The sequence below is a fragment of the Chiloscyllium plagiosum genome, unplaced genomic scaffold (genome assembly GCF_037043375.1).
Source record: "Chiloscyllium plagiosum isolate Xiang-an unplaced genomic scaffold, Cpla_swu_hap1 HiC_scaffold_43, whole genome shotgun sequence".
NCBI lineage: Eukaryota > Metazoa > Chordata > Chondrichthyes > Orectolobiformes > Hemiscylliidae > Chiloscyllium > Chiloscyllium plagiosum.
The window spans coordinates 43,591,429-43,606,371 of NW_028270181.1; positions in this window are offsets into that span (position 1 = coordinate 43,591,429).

Sequence of the window (14,943 nt, forward strand, 5' to 3'; positions counted from 1 at the left end):
AAGTGCCTGAGAGGGTGGGATAGGCCGGATTAATCCAGGAGTTAGGGTCTGGAATACAATGCCTGAGAATGTGGGGAGGCCAAGTCAATCCAGGGGTTAGGGACTGGATCACAGTGCCTGAGAGTGTGGGGAGGCCGAATTAATCTCGGGGTTAGGGTCTGGAACACAGTGCCGGAGAGTTTGGGGGAGGCCGGATTAATGTAGAGGTTCGGGTCTGGAACACAGTGCCTGTAAGTATAGGATAACCCGGATTAATCAAGGGGTAAGTGTCTGGAACACAGTGCCTGAGAGTGTTCGGGAGGCCGAGTCAATCCAGATGTTAGGGTCTGGAACACAGTGTCTGAGAGTGCAGGATAGGCCGGATTAATCCAGGGATTAGGGTCTGGGACGCAGTGCCTGAGAGTGTGGGATAGGCCAGGTCAATCCAGGGATTATTGTCAGGAATATAGTGTCAGTGAGTGTGTGGGAGGACGGATTAATTCAGGTGTTAGGGTCTGGAACACAGTGTTTGAGAGTTTGGGATAGGCCGGATTAATCCAGGGGTTAGAGTCTGGAAAACAGTGCCTGAGAGTGTGGGATAGGCCGGATTAATTCAGGGGTTAGGGTCTGGAACACAGTGTCTGAGAGTGAGGGATAGGCCAGATTAATCCACGGGTAGGGTCTGGAACACAGTGCCTGAGAATGTGGGATAGGCCGGATTAATCCAGGGGTTAGTGTCTGGAAAACAGTGTCTGAGAGTGTGGGATAGTCCGGATTAATCCAGGGGTTAGGGTCTGGAACACAGTGTCTGAGAGTGTGGGATAGACCAGATTAATCCACGGGTAGGGTCTGGAACACAGTGCCTGAGTGCGTGGGATAGGCCGGAATAATCCAGGTGTTAGGGTCTGGAAAACAGTGTTTGAGAGTTTGGGATAGGCCGGATTAATCCAGGGGTTAGGGTCTGGAACACAGTGTCTGAGAGTGTGGGATAGGCTGGGTCATTCCAGGGGTTAGGGTCTGGAACACAGTGCCTGAGAGTGTGGGATAGGCCGGATTAATCCAGTGGTTATGGTCTGGAACACAGTGCCTGAGTGCGTGGGATAGGCCGGAATAATCCACGGGTTAGGGTCTGGAAAACAGTGCCTGAGAGTGTGGGATAGGCCGGATTCATCCAGGGGTTAGGGTCTGGAACACTGTGCCTGAGAGTGTGGGGGAAGCCCGATTAATCCAGGGGTTAGGATCTGGAACACAGTGCCTGAGAGTGTGGGTTAGGCCGGATTAATCCACAGGTTAGGGTCTGGAATACACTCCCTAATAGTGTGGGGGAGGCTGGATTAATCCAGAGGTAAGGGTCGGGAACACAGTGCCTGTGTGTGTGGGATAGGTGGGAGTAATCCAGGGGTTAGGGTATGGAATTCGGTGCCTTTGAGTGTGGGATAGGCCGGATTAATCCAGGCATTAGGGTCTGGAACATCGTGCCTGAGAGTTTGGGGAGGTCGGGTCATTCCAGTGGATAGGGTCTGGAACACAGTGCCTGAGAGTGTGAGATAGGCCGGGTCAATCCAGGGGTTAGGGTCTGGAACGCAGTACCCATGAGTGTGGGTAAGGCCGCGTTAATCCAGTGGTTATGGTCTGGATCATAATGCCTGAGAGTGCAGGGTGGGACTCTGTAATATAGAGGTCAGGGTCTGGAGCACTGTGCCTGAGAGAGTGGGATAGGCTGGTTTAATCCGGGGTTAGGGTGTGGAATACAGAGTCTGAGAGTGATGGATTGGTCGGATTAATCCAGGGGTTAGTGTCTGGAACACAGTGCCTTTGAGTGTGGGATAGGGCAGGTCAATCCAGGGGTTAGGGTCTGGAACAGTGCCTTTGAGTGTGGGATAGTCCGGATTAATCCAGGGGTTAGGGTCTGGAACAAAGTGCCTGAGTGGGTGGGATAGTCCGGATTAATCCCGGGGTTAGGGTCTGGAACACAATGCCTGAGAATGTGGGGAGGCCGAGTCAATCCAGGGGTTAGGGACTGAATCACAGTGCCTGAGAGTGTGGGGAGGCCGAATTAATCTCAGGGTTAGGGTCTGGAACACAGTGCCGGAGAGTTTGGGGGAGGCCGTACTAATGTAGAGGTTCGGGTCTGGAACACAGTGTCTGAGAGTGCAGGATAGGCCGGATTACTCCAGGGGTTAGGGTCTGGAACACAGTGCCTGAGAGTGTGGGATAGGCCAGGTCAATCCAGGGATTATTGTCAGGAATATAGTGTCAGTGTGTGTGTGGGAGGACGGATTAATTCAGGTGTTAGGGTCTGGAAAACAGTGTTTGTGAGTTTGGGATAGGCCGGATTAATCCAGGGGTTAGAGTCTGGAACACATTGCCTGAGTGCGTGGGATAGGCCGGAATAATCCAGGTGTTAGGGTCTGGAAAACAGTGTTTGAGAGTTTGGGATAGGCCGGATTAATCCAGGGGTTAGGGTCTGGAACACAGTGTCTGAGAATGTGGGTTAGGCCGGAATAATCCAGGGGTTAGGCTCTGGAACACAGTGCCTGAGAGTGTGGGGGAGGCCGGATTAATCCAGGGGTTACAGTCTGGAACACAGTGTCTGAGAATGTGGGTTAGGCCGGATTCATCTAGGGGTTAGGGTCTGGAACACAGTGTCTGAGAGTGTGGGTTAGGCCTGATTAATCCAGGGGTTAGGATCTGGAACACAGTGTCTGAGAGTGTGGGATAGGCCAGATTAATCCACGGGTAGGGTTTGGAACACAGTGCCTGAGAATGTGGGATAGGCCGGATTAATCCAGGGATTAGTGTCTGGAACACAGTGTCTGAGGTTGTGGGTTTGGCTGGATTAATCGAAGGCTTAGGGTCTGGAACACAGTGCCTGAGAGTGTGGGATTCGCTGGATTAATCCAGGGGTTACGTTCTGGAACACAGTGCCTGAGAGTGTGGGGTAGTCCCGGTTAATCCGGGGTTAGTGTCTGGGACACAGTGTCTGAGAGTATGGAATAGGGCGGATTAATGCAGGGGTTTTGGTCTGGAATACAGTTTCTGAGAGTGTGGGATGGGCCAGATGAATGCAGGGTTTAGTGTCTGAAACAGAGTGGCTGAGAGTCAGGGATAGGCCAGATTAATCCAGGGGTTATGGCCTGGAACACAGTGCCTGAGAGAGTGGGATAGGCCAGATTAATCCAGGGGTTAGGATCTGGAACACAGTGCCTGAGAGTGTGGGATAGGCCGGATTCATCCAGAGGTTAGGGTCTGGAACACAGTGCCTGAGTGCGTGGGATAGGCCGGATTAATCCAGGTGTTAGGGTCTGGAAAACAGCGCCTGAGAGTGTGGGATAGGCCGGATTCATCTAGGGATTATGTCTGGAACACAGTGTCAGAGAGTGTGGGTTAGGCTGGACTAATCCAGGAGTTAGGGTCTGGAACACAGTGTCTGAGAGTGTGGGATAGGCCGGATTTATGCAGGGGTTAGGGTCTGCAACACAGTGTCTGAGAATGTTGGTTAGGCCGGATTAATCCAGAAGTTAGGGTCTGGAATACAGTGCCTGAGTGCGTGGGATAGGCTGGAATAATCCAGGGGTTAGGGGCTGGAACACAGTGTCTGAGAGTGTGGGATAGGGCGGATTTATCTAGGGGTTTTGGTCTGGAATACAGTTTCTGAGAGTGTGTGATACGCCAGATGAATGCAGCGTTTAGGGACTGACACAGAGTGCCTGAGAGTGTGAGATAGGCCAGATTAATCCAGGGGTTAGGGTCTGGAACACAGTGACTGAGAGTTTGGGGAGGTCGGGTCATTCCAGAGGTTAGGGTCTGGAACACAGTGCCTGAAAGTGTGGGGGAGGCCGGATTTATCCAGGGGTTAGGGTCTGCAACACAGTGTCTGAGAATGTTGGTTAGGCCAGATTAGTCCAGAAGTTAGGGTCTGGAACACAGTGCCTGAGTGCGTGGGATAGGCCGGAATAATCCAGGTGTTAGGGTCTGGAAAACAGTGTTTGAGAGTTTGGGATAGGCCGGATTAATCCAGGGGTTAGAGTCTGGAAAACAATGCCTGAGAGTGTGGGATAGACCGGATTCATCCAGAGGTTATGGTCTGGAACACAGTGTCTGAGAATGTGGGTTAGGCCGGAATAATCCAGGGGTTAGGCTCTGGAACACAGTGCCTGAGAGTGTACGGGAGGCCGAATTAATTCTGGAGTTAGGGTCTGGAACAGAGTGCCTGAGAGATTGGGATAGGCAGGATTAATCCAGGTGTTAGGGTCCGGAAAACAGCTCCTGAGAGTGTGGGATAGGCCGGATTCATCTAGGGATTATGTCTGGATCACAGTGCCAGAGTATGGTGGTGGTCGGTTCAATGCTGGGGTTCGTGTCTGGAACACAGTGCCTGAGAGTGTGGGTTAGGCTGGACTAATTCAGGCGTTAGGGTCTGGAACACAGTGTCTGAGAGTGTGGGATAGGCCAGATTAATCCAGAGGTTAGGGTCTGGAACACAGTGTCTGAGAATGTGGGTTAGGCGGGATTAATCCAGGGGTTAGGGTCTGGAACACAGTGCCTGAGAGTGTGGGGGAAGCCCGATTATTCCAGGGTTTAGGGTCTGGAACACAGTTTCTGAGATTGTGGGGTATGTGGGAATAATCCAGGGGTTAGGGTATGGAATTCGGTGCCTTTGAGTGTAGGATCGGCCGGATTAATCCAGGCATTCGGTTCTGGAATACAGTGCCTGAGAGTTTGGGGTGGTCGGGTCATTCCAGGGTTCAGGGTCTGGAACACAGTGCCTGAGAGTGTGAGATAGGCCGGGTCATTCCAGGGGTTAGGGTCTGGATCGCAGTACCCATGAGTGTGGGTAAGGCCGCGTTAATCCAGTGGTTATGGTCTGGATCATAGTGCCTGAGAGTGCAGGGTAGGACTCTGTAATATAGAGGTTAGGGTCTGGAGCACTGTGCTTAAGAGAGTGGGATAGGCTGGTTTAATCCGGGGTTAGGGTGTGGAAGACAGAGTCTGAGAGTGATGGATTGGTCGGATTAATCCAGGGGTTAGTGTTTGGAACACAGTGTCTGAGAGTGTGGGATAGGCCGGATTAATCCAGGGGTTAGGCTCTGGAACACAGTGCCTGAGAGTGTTCAGGAGGCCGAATTAATTCTGGAGTTAGGGTCTGGAACACAGTGCCTGAGAGTTTGGGATAGGCCGGTTTAATCCTGAGATTATGTCTGGAACACAATGCCAGAGAGTATGGTGGTGTTCGGTTCAATGCTGGGGTTCGTGTCTGGAACACAGTGTCTGAGAGTGTGGGGAGGCCGAATTAATCCAGGTGTTAGGGTCAGGAACACAGTGTCTGAGAGTGTGGGATAGGCCGGATTAATCCAGGGGTTAGGGTCTGGAACACAGTGTCTGAGAATGTTGGTTAGGCTGGATTAATCCAGGGATTAGGGTCTGGAACACCGTGCCTGAGAATGTGGGGTAGGCCAGATCAATCCAGGGGTTAGGCTCTGGAACACAGTGCCTGAGAGTGTGGGGGAGGCTCGATAAATCCAGGGGTTAGGGTCTGGAACACAGTGCCTGAGCGTGTGGGATAGGCCGGATTAATCCACGGGTTAGACTCTGGAACACAGTGCCTGACAGTGTGGGGTAGGCCGGATTAATCCAGGGGTTACGTTCTGGAACACAGTGCCTGAGAGTGTGGGATAGTCCCGGTTAATCCAGGGGTTAGTGTCTGGGACACAGTGTCTGAGAGTATGGAATAGGGCGGATTAATGCAGGGGTTTTGGTCTGGAATACAGTTTCTGAGAGTGTGGGATAGGCCAAATTAATGCAGGGTTTAGGGTCTGAAACAGAGTGGCTGAGAGTCAGGGATAGGCCAGATTAATCCAGGGGTTATGGCCTGGAACACAGTGCCTGAGAGATTGGGATAGGCCAGATTAATCCAGGGGTTAGGGTCTGCAACACAGTGTCTGAGAATGTGGGTTAGGCCGGATTAATCCAAGGGTTAGGGTCTGGAACGCAGTGCCTGAGAGTGTGGGATAGGCCGGATTAAACCACGGGTTAGGTTCTGGAACACACTGCCTGAGAATGTGGGAGAGACTGGATTAATCCAGGTGTTAGGGTCTGGAACACAATGCCTGAGTTTGTGATAGGCCGGATTAATCCAGGGGTTAGTGTCTGGAACATAGCGCCTGAGAGTGTGGGATAGGCAGGATTAATCAAGGGGTTAGGGTCTGGAAAACAGTGTCTGAGAGTGTGAGATAGGCCAGATTAATCCAGGGGTTAGGGTCTGGAACACAGTGACTGAGAGTTTGGGGAGGTCGGGTCATTCCAGGGGATAGGGTCTGGAACACAGTGCCTGAAAGTGTGGGGGAGGCCGGATTTATCCAGGGGCTAGGGTCTGCAACACAGTGTCTGAGAATGTTGGTTAGGCCAGATTAATCCAGAAGTTAGGGTCTGGAACACAGTGCGCGAGTGCTTGGCATAGGCCGGAATAATCCAAGTGTTAGGGTCTGGAACACAGTGCCTGAGAGTGTGGGATTCGCTGGATTAATCCAGGGGTTACGTTCTGGAACACAGTGCCTGAGAGTGTGGGGTAGGCCCGGTTAATCCAGGGGTTAGTGTCTGGGACACAGTTTCTGAGAGTATGGAATAGGGCGGATTAATGCAGGGGTTTTGGTCTGGAATACAGTTTCTGAGAGTGTGGGATAGGCCAGATGAATGCAGGGTTTAGGGTCTGAAACAGTGTGGCTGAGAGTCAGGGATAGGCCAGATTAATCCAGGGGTTATGGCCTGGAACACAGTGCCTGAAAGTGTGTGGGAGGCCGGATTTATCCAGGGGCTAGGGTCTGCAACACAGTGTCTGAGAATGTGGGTTAGGCCGGATTAATCCAAGGGTTAAGGTCTGCAACACAGTGTCTGAGAATGTTGGTTCGGCCTGATTAATTCAGAGGTTAGGGTCTGGAACACAGTGCGTGAGTGCTTGGGATAGGCCGGAATAATCCAAGTATTAGGGTCTGGAAAACAGTGTTTGAGAGTTTGGGATAGGCCGGATTAATCCAGGTGTTAGAGTCTGGAACACAGTGCCTGAGAGTGTGGGGGAGGCCGGATTTATCCAGGGGTTAGGGTCTGGAACAGTGTCGGAGAATGTGGGTTAGGCCGGATTAATCCAGGGATTAGGGTCTGGAAAACAGCGCCTGAGAATGTGGGGTAGGCCAGATTCATCCAGGGATTATGTCTGGAACACCGTGCCTGAGAGTGTGGGATTGGCCGGATTAATCCAGGGGTTAGGCTCTGGAACACAGTGCCTGAGAGTGTGGGGGAGGCTGGATAAATCCAGGGGTTAGGGTCTGGAACACAGTGCCTGAGCGTGTGGGATAGGCCGGATTAATCCACGGGTTAGACTCTGGAACACAGTGCCTGAGAGTGTGGGGTAGGCCGGATTAATCCAGGGGTTCGGGTCTGGAACACAGTGTCTGAGCGTGTGGGCATGGCTGAGTTGATCCAGGCTTTATGGTCTGTAAAACAGTGTCTGAGGGTGTAGGTTTGGCTGGATTAATCAAGGGGTTAGGGTCTGGAACACAGTGTCTGAGAGTGTGGGATCGGCTGGGCCATTCCAGGGGTTAGGGTCTGGAACACAGTGTCTGAGGGTGTGGGTAGGCCGGATTAATCCAGAGGTTATGGTCTGGAACACAGTGCCTGAGTGCGTGGGATAGGCCGGATTAATCCAGGGGTTAGTGTTTGGAACACAGTGTCTGAGGTTGTGGGTTTGGCTGGATTAATCGAAGGCTTAGGGTCTGGAACATAGTGCCTGAGAGTGTGGGATTTGTTGGATTAATCCAGGGGGTACGTTCTGGAACACAGTGCCTGAGAGTGTGGGGTAGTCCCGGTTAATCCAGGGGTTAGTGTCTGGGACACAGTGTCTGAGAGTATGGAATAGGGCGGATTAATGCAGGGGTTTTGGTCTGGAATACAGTTTCTGAGAGTGTGGGATAGGCCAGATTAATGCAGGGTTTAGGGTCTGAAACAGTGTGGCTGAGAGTCAGGGATAGGCCAGATTAATCCAGGGGTTATGGCCTGGAACACAGTGCCTGAAAGTGTGTGGGAGGCCGGATTTATCCAGGGGCTAGGGTCTGCAACACAGTGTCTGAGAATGTGGGTTAGGCCGGATTAATCCAAGGGTTAAGGTCTGCAACACAGTGTCTGAGAATGTTGGTTCGGCCTGATTAATTCAGAGGTTAGGGTCTGGAACACAGTGCGTGAGTGCTTGGGATAGGCCGGAATAATCCAAGTATTAGGGTCTGGAAAACAGTGTTTGAGAGTTTGGGATAGGCCGGATTAATCCAGGTGTTAGAGTCTGGAACACAGTGCCTGAGAGTGTGGGGGAGGCCGGATTTATCCAGGGGTTAGGGTCTGGAACAGTGTCGGAGAATGTGGGTTAGGCCGGATTAATCCAGGGATTAGGGTCTGGAAAACAGCGCCTGAGAATGTGGGGTAGGCCAGATTCATCCAGGGATTATGTCTGGAACACCGTGCCTGAGAGTGTGGGATTGGCCGGATTAATCCAGGGGTTAGGCTCTGGAACACAGTGCCTGAGAGTGTGGGGGAGGCTGGATAAATCCAGGGGTTAGGGTCTGGAACACAGTGCCTGAGCGTGTGGGATAGGCCGGATTAATCCACGGGTTAGACTCTGGAACACAGTGCCTGAGAGTGTGGGGTAGGCCGGATTAATCCAGGGGTTCGGGTCTGGAACACAGTGTCTGAGCGTGTGGGCATGGCTGAGTTGATCCAGGCTTTATGGTCTGTAAAACAGTGTCTGAGGGTGTAGGTTTGGCTGGATTAATCAAGGGGTTAGGGTCTGGAACACAGTGTCTGAGAGTGTGGGATCGGCTGGGCCATTCCAGGGGTTAGGGTCTGGAACACAGTGTCTGAGGGTGTGGGTAGGCCGGATTAATCCAGAGGTTATGGTCTGGAACACAGTGCCTGAGTGCGTGGGATAGGCCGGATTAATCCAGGGGTTAGTGTTTGGAACACAGTGTCTGAGGTTGTGGGTTTGGCTGGATTAATCGAAGGCTTAGGGTCTGGAACATAGTGCCTGAGAGTGTGGGATTTGTTGGATTAATCCAGGGGGTACGTTCTGGAACACAGTGCCTGAGAGTGTGGGGTAGTCCCGGTTAATCCAGGGGTTAGTGTCTGGGACACAGTGTCTGAGAGTATGGAATAGGGCGGATTAATGCAGGGGTTTTGGTCTGGAATACAGTTTCTGAGAGTGTGGGATAGGCCAGATTAATGCAGGGTTTAGTGTCTGAAACAGAGTGGCTGAGAGTCAGGGATAGGCCAGATTAATCCAGGGGTTATGGCCTGGAACACAGTGCCTGAGAGAGTGGGATAGGCCAGATTAATCCAGGGGTTAGGGTCTGCAACACAGTGTCTGAGAATGTGGGTTAGGCCGGATTAATCCAAGGGTTAGGGTCTGGAACGCAGTGCCTGAGAGTGTGGGATAGGCCGGATTAATCCAGGGGTTAGAGTCCGGAACACAGTGTCTGAGAGTGTGGGATTGGCTGAAATAATCCAAGGTTTAGTGTCTGTAAAACAGTGTCTGAGGGTGTGGGTTTGGCTGGATTAATCCAGGTGTTCGGGTCTGGAATACAGTGCCTGAGTTTGTGATAGGCCGGATTAATCCAGGGGTTACGTTCTGGGACACAGTGCCTGAGAGTGTGGGGTAAATCCGGTTAATGCAGGGGTTAGTGTCTGGAACATAGCGCCTGAGTGTGTGGGATAGGCAGGATTAATCCAGGGGTTAGGGTCTGGAACACAGTGACTGAGAGTGTGGGATAGGCCAGATTAATCCAGGGGTTAGGGTCTGGAACACAGTGACTGAGAGTTTGGGGAGGTCGGGTCATTCCAGGGCATAGGGTCTGGAACACAGTGCCTGAAAGTGTAGGGGAGGCCGGATTTATCCAGGGGTTAGGGTCTGCAACACAGTGTCTGAGAATGTTGGTTAGGCCAGATTAATCCAGAAGTTAGGGTCTGGAACACAGTGCGCGAGTGCTTGGGATGGGCCGGAATAATCCAAGTGTTAGGGTCTGGAAATCAGTGTTTGAGAGTTTGGGATAGGCCGGATTAATCCAAGGGTTAGAGTCTGGAACACAGTGCCTGAGAGTGTGGGATTCGCTGGATTAATCCAGGGGTTACGTTCTGGAACACAGTGCCTGAGAGTGTGGGGTAGTCCCGGTTAATCCAGGGGTTAGTGTCTGGGACACAGTTTCTGAGAGTATGGAATAGGGCGGATTAATGCAGGGGTTTTGGTCTGGAATACAGTTTCTGAGAGTGTGGGATAGGCCAGGTTAATGCAGGGTTTAGGGTCTGAAACAGTGTGGCTGAGAGTCAGGGATAGGCCAGATTAATCCAGGGGTTATGGCCTGGAAAACAGTGCCTGAGAGAGTGGGATAGGCCAGATTAATCCAGGGGTTAGGGTCTGCAACACAGTGTCTGAGAATGTGGGTTAGGCCGGATTAATCCAAGGGTTAAGGTCTGGAACACAGTGTCTGAGAATGTGGGTTAGGCCGGATTAATCCAGGGGTTAGGATCTGGAACACAGTGCCAGAGAGTGTGCGGTAGACTGAATTAATTCAGGTATGAGGGTCTGGAACACAGTGCCTGAGAGATTGGGATAGGCCGGATTAATCCAGCGGTTAGTGTCTGCAACACAGTGTCTGAGAATGTGGGTTAGGCCGGATTAATCCAAGGGTTAGGGTCTGGAACGCAGTGCCTGAGAGTGTGGGATAGGCCGGATTAATCCACGGGTCAGGTTCTGGAACACACTACCTGAGAATGTGGGGGAGACTGGATTAATCCAGGGGTTAGGTTGTGGAACAAAGTGCCTGAGAGCGTGGGATAGACCAGATTAATTCAAGGATTTAGGGTCTGGAACACAGTGCTTGAGAGAGTGGGATAAACCGGATTAATCCAGGGGTTAGAGTCTGGAACACAGTGTCTGAGAGTGTGGGATAGGCTGAAATAATCCTAGGTTTAGTGTCTGTAAAACAGTGTCTGAGGGTGTGGGTTTGGCTGGATTAATCCAGGTGTTCGGGTCTGGAACACAGTGCCTGAGTTTGTGATAGGCCGGATTATTCCAGGGGTTATGTTCTGGGACACAGTGCCTGAGAGTGTGGGGTAAATCCGGTTAATCCAGGGGTTAGTGTCTGGAACACAGCGCCTGAGAGTGTGGGATAGGCAGGATTAATCAAGGAGTTAGGGTCTGGAAAACAGTGTCTGAGAGTGTGGGATAGGCAGGATTAATCCAGGGGTTAGGGTCTGGAACACAGTGACCGAGAGTGTGGGGAGGTCGGGTCATTCCAGGGGATAGGGTCTGGAACACAGTGTCTGAGAATGTTGGTTAGGCCGGATTAATCCAGAGTTTAGGGTCTGGAACACAGCGCATGAGTGCTTGGGATAGGCCGGAATAATCCAAGTGTTAGGGTCTGGAAAACAGTGTTTGAGAGTTTGGGATAGGCCGGATTAATCCAGTGGTTAGAGTCTGGAACACAGTGTCTGAGAGTGTGGGGGAGGCCGGATTTATCCAGGGGTTAGGGTCTGGAACACAGTGTCTGAGAATGTGGGTTAGGCCGGATTAATCCAGGGATTAGGGTCTGGAAAACAGCGCCTGAGAATGTGGGGTAGGCCAGATTCATCCAGGGATTATGTCTGGAACACCGTGCCTGAGAGTGTGGGATTGGCCGGATTAATCCAGGGGTTAGGCTCTGGAACACAGTGTCTGAGAGTGTGGGGGAGGCTGGTTAAATCCAGGGGTTAGGGTCTGGAACACAGTGCCTGAGAGTGTGGGGAGGCTGGTTAAATCCAGGGATTAGGGTCTGGAACACAGTGCCTGAGCGTGTGGGATAGGCCGGATTAATCCACGGGTTAGAATCTGGAAGACAGTGCCTGAGAGTGTGGGATAGGCCGGATTAATCCAGGGGTTAGGGTCTGGAACACAGTGTCTGAGAGTGTGGGATCGGCTGGATTAATCAAGGGGTTAGGGTCTGGAACACAGTGCCTGAGAGTGTGGGATAGGCCGGATTAATCCAGAGGTTATGGTCTGGAACACAGTGCCTGAGTGCGTGGGATAGGCTGGATTAATCCAGGGGTTAGTGTTTGGAACACAGTGTCTGAGGTTGTGGGTTTGGCTGGATTAATCGAAGGCCTAGGGTCTGGAACATAGTGCCTGAGAGTGTGGGATTTGCTGGATTAATCCAAGGGTTAGGGTCTGGAACACAGTGCCTGAGAGTTTGGGATAGTCCCAGTTAATCCAGGGGTTAGTGTCTGGGACACAGTGTCTGAGAGTATGAAATAGGGCGGATTAGTGCAGGGGTTTTGGTCTGGAATACAGTTTCTGAGAGTGTGGGATAGGCCAGATTAATGCAGGGTTTAGGGTCTGAAACAGTGTGGCTGAGAGTCAGGGATAGGCCAGATTAATCCAGGGGTTATGGCCTGGAACACAGTGCCTGAGAGAGTGGGATAGGCCAGATTAATCCAGGGGTTAGGGTCTGCAACACAGTGTCTGAGAATGTGGGTTAGGCCGGATTAATCCAAGGGTTAGGGTCTGGAACGCAGTGCCTGAGAGTGTGGGATAGGCCGGATTAATCCACGGGTTAGGTTCTGAAACACACTGCCTGAGAATGTGGGGGAGACTGGATTAATCCAGGGGTTAGGTTGTGGAACAAAGTGCCTGAGAGAGTGGGATAAACCGGATTAATCCAGGGTTTAGAGTCTGGAACACAGTGTCTGAGAGTGTGGGATTGGCTGAAATAATCCTAGGTTTAGTGTCTGTAAAACAGTGTCTGAGGGTGTGGGTTTGGCTGGATTAATCCAGGTGTTAGGGTCTGGAACACAGTGCCTGAGTTTGTATAGGCCGGATTAATCCAGGGGTTACGTTCTGGGACACAGTGCCTGAGAGTGTGGGGTAAATACGGTTAATGCAGGGGTTAGTGTCTGGAACATAGCGCCTGAGAGTATGGGATAGGCAGGATTAATCAAGGGGTTAGGGTCTGGAAAACAGTGTCTGAGAGTGTGGGATAGGCCAGATTAATCCAGGGGTTAGGGTCTGGAACACAGTGACTGAGAGTTTGGGGAGGTCGGGTCATTCCAGGGGATAGGGTCTGGAACACAGTGCCTGAAAGTGTAGGGGAGGCCGGACTTATCCAGGGGTTAGGGTCTGCAACGCAGTGTCTGAGAATGTTGGTTAGGCCAGATTAATCCAGAAGTTAGGGTCTGGATCACAGTGCACGAGTGCTTGGGATAGGCCGGAATAATCCAAGTGTTAGGGTCTGGAAATCAGTGTTTGAGAGTTTGGGATAGGCCGGATTAATCCAAGGGTTAGAGTCTGGAACACAGTGCCTGAGAGTGTGGGATTCGCTGGATTAATCCAGGGGTTACGATCTGGAACACAGTGCCTGAGAGTGTGGGGTAGTCCCGGTTAATCCAGGGGTTAGTGTCTGGAATACAGTTTCTGAGAGTGTGGGATAGGCCAGATTAATCCAGGGGTTAGGGTCTGAAACAGTGTGGCTGAGAGTCAGGGATAGGCCAGATTAATCCAGGGGTTATGGCCTGGAACACAGTGCCTGAGAGAGTGGGATAGGCCAGATTAATCCAGGGGTTAGGGTCTGCAACACAGTGTCTGAGAATGTGGGTTAGGCCGGATTAATCCAAGGGTTTGGATCTGGAACACAGTGCGGGAGACTGAATTAATTCTGGTATGAGGGTCTGGAACACTGTGCCTGAGAGATTGGGATAGGCCGGATTAGTCCAGGTGTTAGGGTCTGCAACACAGTGTCTGAGAATGTGGGATTGGCCGGATTAATCCACGGGTTAGGTTCTGGAACACACTACCTGAGAATGTGGGGGAGACTGGATTAATCCAGGGGTTAGGTTGTGGAACAAAGTGCCTGTGAGCGTGGGATAGACCAGATTAATTCAAGGATTTAGGGACTGGAACACAGTGCCTGAGAGAGTGGGATAAACCGGATTAATCCAGGGGTTAGTGTCTGGAACACAGTTTCTGAGAGTGTGGGATAGGCTGAAATAATCCAAGGTTTAGTGTCTGTAAAACAGTGTCTGAGGGTGTGGGTTTGGCTGGATTAATCCAGGTGTTAGGGTCTGGAACACAGTGCCTGAGTTTGTGATAGGCCGGATTAATCCAGGGGTTATGTTCTGGGACACAGCGCCTGAGAGTGTGGGATAGGCAGGATTAATCAAGGCGTTAGAGTCTGGAAAACAGTGTCTGAGAGTGTGGGATAGGCAGGATTAATCCAGGGGTTAGGATCTGGAACACAGTGCCAGAGAGTGTGCGGGAGACTGAATTAATTCAGGTATGAGGGTCTGGAACACTGTGCCTGAGAGATTGGGATAGGCCGGATTTATCCAGGGGTTAGGGTCTGCAACACAGTGTCTGAGAATGTTGGTTAGGCCAGATTAATCCAGAGGTTAGGGTCTGGAACACAGTGCGTGATTGCTTGGGATAGACCAAACAATCCAAGGATTAGGGTCTGGAACACAGTGTCTGAGAGTGTGGGATTGGCCAGATTAATCTAGAGGTTAGGGTCTGGAACACAGTGTCTGAGAATGTGAGTTAGGCCGGATTAATCCAGGGGTTAGGATCTGGAACACAGTGCCTGAGAGTGTGGGATAGGGCGGATTTATCCAGGGGTTTTGGTCTGGAATACAGTTTCTGAGAGTGTGTGATACGCCAGATGAATGCAGGGTTTAGGGACTGACACAGAGTGCCTGAGAGTCAGGGATAGGCCAGATTAATCCAGCGGTTAGGGTCTGGAACACAGTGACTGAGAGTTTGGGGTGGTCGGATCATTCCAGGGGATAGGGTCTGGAACACAGTGCCTGAAAGTGTGGGGGAGACCGGATTTATCCAGGGGTTAGGGTCTGCAACACAGTGTCTGAGAATGTTGGTTAGGCCGGATTAATCCAGAAGTTAGGGTC